Below are 8,006 nucleotides of genomic sequence, written 5' to 3'. Positions count from 1 at the left end.
TGCAGCTAAACCTCCGAGTGGGAGGGTTGCTCTCCACTCGGTAGGATTTTTTCAAACTTAGGCGAGTACTGGACTACAGCTAAGCCTCCGAGTGGGAGACTGGCTCACCACTCAGTAGGATTTTTTCAAACTTAGGCGAGTACTGTACTGCAGCTAAGCCTCCGAGTGGGAGAGTTGCTCTCCACTCGGTACGATTTTTTCAAACTTAGGCGAGTATTGGACTGCAGCTAAGCCTCCGAGTGGGAGACTGGCTCACCACTCGGTAGGATTTTTTTCAAACTTAGGCGAGTACTGGACTGTAGCTAAGCCTCCGAGTGGGAGACTGGCTCATCACTCGATAGGATTTTGAAAACTTAGGCGAAATGGGTTCACAGCTAAGCCCCCGAGTGGGAGGCTGGCTCACCACTCGGTAGGATTTTCTTTCGAACTTAGGCGAAACAGATTCGCGGCTAAGCCACCCACTGGGGGTTTTCAGACATAAACAAAAGCAACAATAATCGTGCCAGAGGACTGTAAAGCTCTTGTCTTTGGTAAACAAATTACAACGGTATTTCTTATTACATTTTATTCGAACGAATACTTAAGTATAAAAGGGGCGGAGCAGCTCCGCGTTCCAAGCTCGTGGCTCGTCCTTCTTGTGCTCGACACTGTAAATGTGGTATGCTCCATTGTGGAGCACCTTGGTGATAATGAAGGGGCCTTCCCAAGCTGGGGCGAGCTTGTGTGGTTTCTGCTGATCCACTCGAAGAACCAAGTCTCCCTCTTGAAAGGCTCGACCCTTCACGTGTCTAGTGTGGAATCGACGCAAGTCTTGTTGATAAATGGTCGACCGGATCAAGGCCATCTCTCTTTCCTCCTCTAGGAGGTCGACTACGTCTTGCTGAGCTTGTTCTGCTTCATCTTTAGAGAAGAGCTCAACTCGTGGAGCATTATGAAGCAAGTCACTCGGTAGAACAGCTTCAACTCCATAGACCAAGAAGAATGGAGTTCGACCAGTCGACCAATTAGGAGTTGTCCTCAATCCCCAGAGAACTGGTGGGAGTGGCGCCCGCCGCGTGCTTGAGATCTCGCATCAGTCGGGGTTTCAGTCCTTTGAGAATCAGGCCATTTGCTCTTTCTGCTTGTCCATTCGACTGGGGATGGGCGACTGAAGCGTAGTCGACTCGTGTGGCTTGTGAGGCGCATAAGGTTCTGAACTCATGAGAATCGAAGTTTGATCCATTGTCAGTGATGATGTTGTGCGGAACCCCATATCTGAAAATCAACTCTCTAATGAAGCTGACAGCAGTACTAGCTTCAAGATTCTTAATAGGCTTGGCTTCAATCCATTTGGTAAACTTGTCAACTGCTACAAGCACATGTGTGAAGCCTCTCCTGCCAGTCCTCACTGGACCAACCATGTCCAATCCCCAAACAGCAAAGGGCCAGATGAGTGGGATGGTCTTCAAGGCTGATGCAGGTTTGTGCGACATATTGGAGTAGAAATAGCAGCCTTCACATCTGTCGACTATGTCTTTCGCCATTTCATTTGCTCGTGGCCAATAAAATCTAGCTCGGTATGCTTTAGCCACAATGGTCCGAGAGGATGCATGGTGACCATAGGTCCCCGAATGGATGTCGTGGAGGATCACTCGACCTTCTTCTGGTGTTATGCATTTCTGGCGAACCCCAGTTGTACTTTCTCTAAACAGTTGTCCTCTTATTACAGTAAAGGCCTTGGATCGATGGACGATCTATCGAGCCTCTTCTTCGTCTTCTGGGAGCTCTTTCCTAAGGATATATGCAATGTATGGTACTGTCCAGTCGAGGGTGATGACCAACACCTCCATGATCAAGTCGACCACAGCTGGGACCTCGACTTCAGTCAAATCTGTGGCACTCTTAGGCTGCGGGGGTTCTTCATTAAAGGGATCTTCTTGAACTGAAGGTGCATGAATATGCTCCAGGAACACATTACTGGGAATTGCTTCTCTCTTGGAGCCTATCTTTGCTAAATCATATGCTGCTTGGTTTTTCAGTCGGGGGATATGATGGAGCTCTAACCCCTCAAACTTCTTTTCCAACTTTCTCACTGCGTTGCAGTAACCAGTCATGGCTGGGCTTCTGACGTCCCACTCCTTCATCACTTGATTGACTACCAAATCTGAGTTGCCATAGACCATGAGGCGGCGGACGTCGAGTGAAATGGCCATACGCAACCCATACAAGAGTGCTTCATATTCTGCTTCGTTATTGGAAGAATCAAAGTGAATCTGGAGGACATATCTGAGCTTGTCTCCTCGGGGGGATACCAGTACTACCCCAGCACTGGAACCATTCAGCATCTTGGAACCATCAAAGAACATGGTCTAGTGCTCCGAGTGTACTTGAGTCGGCAGTTATTGTTCTATCCACTCGGCGAGGAAATCTGCTATTGCTTGGGACTTGATAGCTTTCTTTGCCTCGAACTTGATATCTAAGGGAAGGAGTTCAATCGCCCACTTTGCCACTCAACCAGTTGCATCTCTATTGTTCAGAATCTCTGATAACGGAGCGTCGCTGACGACTGTAATGGAGTGATCAGAGAAGTAATGTGCAACCTTCTTCGTGGTCATATAGATCCCATAAACAAGCTTCTGATAATGTGGATATCTTTGCTTTGATGGAGTCAAAACTTCAGAAACATAGTATACTGGGCGCTGAATTTTGTAAGCTTTTCCTTCTTCTTCCCGCTCGACCATAAGTACTATACTGACGACTTGTCCAGTGGCTGCAATGTAAAGCGGTAAAGGCTCTTTGCTGATTGGGGCAGCAAGCACCGGCTGGGTGGAAAGTAGGGCTTTAAGCTCTGCAAATGCTGCATCGGCTTTAGGAGTCCACTCGAACTTATCTGACTTCTTCATCAGTCGGTAAAGAGGCAGTGCCTTTTCACCAAGGCGAGAAATGAATCGACTTAGGGCGGCCAAACAACCAGTAAGCTTCTGGACATCATGCACACGCACAGGGCGTTTCATCCGGAGTATGGCACCCACTTTCTCTGGGTTAGCGTCGATCCCTCGTTCGGAAAGGAGAAAACCGAGTAATTTTCTGCCTGGAACTCCAAACATGCACTTTGATGGATTAAGCTTGATATCATACCTTCTGAGGTTGGCAAAGGTTTCAGCAAGGTCAGCCAGTAGGTCAGAACCTTTACATGACTTGACCACAATGTCATCCATGTATGCTTCCACATTCCGACTGATCTGAGTGAGCAGGCACTTCTGAATCATCCGCATGAATGTGGCTCCAGCGTTCTTCAAACCGAATGGCATAGTGACATAACAGAAGCATCCGAATGGGGTGATGAAAGCTGTTTTTATCTCATGGGGTCCGTACAGACGGATCTGATGGTACCTGGAATAAGCGTCCAAAAAGGACAAATGCTCGCACCCCGCAGTCGAGTCGACTATTTGGTCGATGCGAGGGAGAGGAAAGTGATCTTTCGGGTAGGCCTAATTGATATGTTTGAAGTCGATGCACACGCGAAGTGAATCGTCCTTCTTTGGGACCATGACAACATTAGCTAACCACTCGGAGTGGTAAATCTCTCGGATAAACTCAGCTGCCAGAAGCCGAGCCACTTCTTCACCGATTGCCTTCCTCTTCTGTAGGGCGGACCGTCGAAGATGTTCTTTGAATGGTTTCACTTTTGGTTCGACTCACAAACGATGCTCAGCCAGTCCCCTGGGAACACCTTGCATGTCAGAAGGTTTCCATGCAAAGATGTCCCAGTTCTCACGGAGGAACTGGATGAGCGCTTCTTCCTATTTGGAGTCGAGTGTTGTTGAAATGTGGGTCGGAGCAGCATTGGGATCAGTTGGGTGAACATGAATCGGTTTCATTTCACAGGACGACTGAAATGCTGAATCCGTGGCAGGCTTCTTAGCTCGCAGCAAATCACTCGGATCTGCATTTTTCTGATATTCCTGCAATTCCACTACTGCCATCTGCGCATCGGCGATCTTCGAGCCCTTCTGGAAGCATTCTTCTGCCTTCTTTCTATTGCCAGTGATAGTGATCACGCCCTTAGGACCAGGCATCTTCAGTTTGAGGTGCGCATAGCATGGTCGAGCCATAAAACGTGCATAAGCTGGCCTGCCCAGAATAGCGTGATAAGCACTCTGGAAATCCACAACTTCAAATGTCAACTTTTCTTTGCGGTAATTCTTGGAATCACCGAAAACCACGTCGAGAGCAATTTGGCCGAGTGATGCAGCTTTCTTGCCTGGAATGACTCCATGGAAACTCATATTGCTTTCACTGAGTGTGGACATCGGAATGCCCATTCCTTTCAACGTCTCCTCATACAGTATATTCAGGCCACTGCCACCATCCATCAGAACCTTAGTCAATCGGGTGCCTTCGACCACTAGGTCGACCACCAACGCTTGCCTCCCAGGGGTGGCTATGTGCACTAGGTGATCGGACTGGTCGAATGTAATGGCAGTCTGAGACCACTTCAAATAATTGGGTGTCACCAGGGAAACCATGTTTACTTCTCCGTTGATGACTTTCAGTCGACTCTTACTCTCAACATCAGCGAAAATCATCAGAGTGGAATTGACATGGGGGTAACCATCATCGTCCTCCTCGTCATCCTCAACTTTGTCTGCTTCCTTCTCCTTTTCCTTGGGTTGTTTCTCCCGGAATTGCTGGATTAGGAGTCGACATTGTCGAGTGGTATGCTTTGGGTAAATGAAATTACCCTCCTCATCTTTCTTGGTGTGAATGTGGCATGGTAAATCCAGCACATCATTTCCATCTTGATCTTTTACCTTCTTGGGGTTCCGCGGTCCTTTAGGTTTCCCCTTGAACTTCTCCTGAGTCACGGCTAAGGCTTCACCAGGAGCGACTGGCTCGGCTTTGCGCTTCTGCTTTCGACTGGAGTTTCCTCCTCCGGTTTCATGGGCGACTGCTTTGTGCTTACCACTCCAGAGTCGGTCTTCTTCTTCACCATTGGCGTACTTGGTGGCAATCTCCATCATCCTAGTCAGAGTCATATCTCCTGTCCGACCAAATTTTAGATTCAACTCCTGATACTTAACGCCTTCTTTGAAGGCACAAATTGCTTGGTGATCTGACACATTCTCCACTATGTGGTGCAACGTGGTCCATCTCTGGATATAATCCCTCAAAGTTTCATTCGGTTTCTGAACGCAACACTGTAATTCTGTTAACCCTGCTGGCCGCTTGCAAGTACCTTCAAATGTTCTGACAAATACTCGAGCAAGATCTTCCCAAGTATAAATACTACCAGGAGCTAACTGATTCAGCCACGCCCTGGCCAAGCCCTCTAGCATCAAAGGAAAATGCTTCATGGCCACTTCATCGTTGCCGCCACCGATCTGTACAGCCACTCGGTAATCCTCGAGCCAAGTGTCTGGCTTGGACTCACCAGTGAACTTACTGACTCCAGTCGCCAATCTGAAGTTGGTAGGAATCACCGGAAACCTGATGGCTCTGTTGAAGCACTCTGGGCCTGAGACATGCATTCTACTGTTGGTTGGAAAATCTCTGTCAGGGCCTTCTCTGTGAGCTCTGTTTCTGTCGACCAGACCCTGAACGAGAATAGATCTCGCATCAAAGCTTGGTTCCCTGGGGTCGACTGGAATCCTTCACCCACCACTGTGAGGCCATCTATCATCCTGCTGCCAAGGCACGTATGATCCACTCCTTGGGGGAGGCATGGGACCTCGACGACGATCATCGTGATCGAGTCGGTGATCATACTGCTCACGGTTTTTGTACTGATCTCGTCGGTCTCCACGTCCCTCATGCCTCGGGGGCGATCTCGGGCTGTGAGCCGACTGGGCTGTGTCTGCAACTACGGATCTGCTGTGAATCCTATTGCGCGACTAAGATACTACTATATTCTGCTCTCTCACGGCTCGGAGCAAAGCCCGGATCTGCACCAAACCTCGACCAGCTTCTGACTGGGAAGGTTGAATTGACTCTGCTATTCAGACCGCAGCTGCAAGATTCTGGATTGGAGTTCGGTATACCTGAGTCGGAGGTGGAAAAAGTTGACGTCGACTCGATTCGGGAGCATGCTGTCGAGCACGCTCGTCGAGTGCGCGCTGGAGGTTCTCTAGTCGAGTGCGCTCAGCCAAGTTGGCCAGGCGCGCCTCCTCCAAGGCCTGGGCCTCAGGGGTTTCTCCAACGATAGGAGTGTGAAGTGCATCCATGTTCCTAGGACGAAGTTCCTCCCTCCTCTGGGAAGAGAGGGGTTCGGGTCAGTACTCTTCGTGGACACGCGACAGATCGCCACCACCATCACCTCCGTCTTCACGGGTGAAGCCAGGAGGACTACGTGGTCCATTGACCATCAAAACTTCTGTCGCGGGGTCGCTGCTGTCGCACTCGGATGCAGTCTCTACGGAGCCAGTCGAACAGGCCGTAGAGAGATTCGTCGGGCTCGATTGCCGCGACCTGGGGGGTGGCCGATTGGCGAGCCACCGCATGCCTCACCCACCGCTGAAGCCTCGACTGACTGAAACGTTTGCTCCGGCGGGCTGCAGGGAGGGGGGAAGCTACAGGAGCCAACCGATACTGGGTCGACGGCTGCCGCAGGAAGATGCCGCGGACACACGCGCGAAAGTGCGTTGCCCCGCGGATGGGGAGTGCATCGATGTCGAGTGGAGCCTCCTGAAGCCAAGCAGAGTCGTCGGCGACAAACACGAGCGCGCCGAGACAGATCTCACGGCCCTCAGCCAAACCTCCGCCTGAAACCATGATGAAGGGGATCAGAAAAATTGCAACTTCTCCAACAAATCGCTAAGACACCTGCCCCATGGTGGGCGCCAACAGTCGTGGTTCTAAGTCCGACAGTAGAATGGGGGGTAGGAATGTAGAGGCAAGATCCTAGCTATGGAGGAGTTGTACACGCAGGTTTAACAAGTTCAGGCCCTTCTAAGAGGAAGTAATAGCCCTACGTCTCAGAGCCCGGAGGTGGCCGTCTGGATTATGAGTGTGTGTGTGTGTGTTACAGGGGGTGCGAACCCCTGTCCCAGAGGAGGGGGTGTCTTATATAGAGTGCGCCAGGACCCCAGCTCCCCTCAATTACATAGGATTCAATGTACATAAAGGGGTGGCGTTACAGGTAACTGATAACCCACAAGTATAGGGGATCGCAACAGTTTTCGATAAGTAAGAGTATCAAACCCAACGAGGAGCTAAAGGTAGAACAAATATTCCCTCAAGTTCTATCGACCACTGATAAAACTCTACGCACGCTTGACGTTCGCTTTACCTGGAACAAGTATGAAACTAGAAGTCCTTTTCAGGTGTTGTTGGATAGATTTTGCAAGATAATAAAGAGTACATGAATAAAAAGTAGGGGTTGTTTAGGTTAAGAAACAATAAAGTAAATATAGTGAGTGTGGAAAAGTGGTGGTAGGAGTTGCAAAATTGTCCCTTAAGCAATTGACTACCTTACTAGACCGATAGCAAGTATTATGTGGGAGAGGCCACAGCTAGCATGTCATCCCCGACTTGGAATTCCATGCACTTATGATTGGAACTATTAGAAAGCATCCGCAACTACTAACGTTCATTAAGGTAAAACCCAACCATAGCATTAAGATAAATTGGTCCCCCTTCAATCCCGTATGCATCAATTTCTATGCTAGGTTGAAGCTTCTGTCACTCTTGCCCTCCAATACATAGTCCTATCAACTTACAACTAACCCTATGGTGTGATCCACGCGCGCGCTCATATGATGGGAACCAAAGGAAAGAAACATAACCACAAGCAAATTAAATCAATAATAGCAATTCATCAACCACTGATAGGACAACGAAAATCTACTCAAACATCATAGGATGGCAACACATCATTGGATAATAATATGAAGCATAAAGCATCATGTTCAAGTAGAGGGTACAGCGGGTTGCGGGAGAGTGGACCGCTGTAGATAGAGGGGGGAAGGTGATGGAGATGTTGGTGAAGATGGCGGAGGTGTTGGTGAAGATCGCGGTGATGATGATGA

This window comes from Triticum dicoccoides, chromosome 2A, assembly GCF_002162155.2.
Source record: "Triticum dicoccoides isolate Atlit2015 ecotype Zavitan chromosome 2A, WEW_v2.0, whole genome shotgun sequence".
In the NCBI taxonomy this organism is placed as follows: domain Eukaryota; kingdom Viridiplantae; phylum Streptophyta; class Magnoliopsida; order Poales; family Poaceae; genus Triticum; species Triticum dicoccoides.
This window is presented reverse-complemented; position numbering follows the sequence as displayed.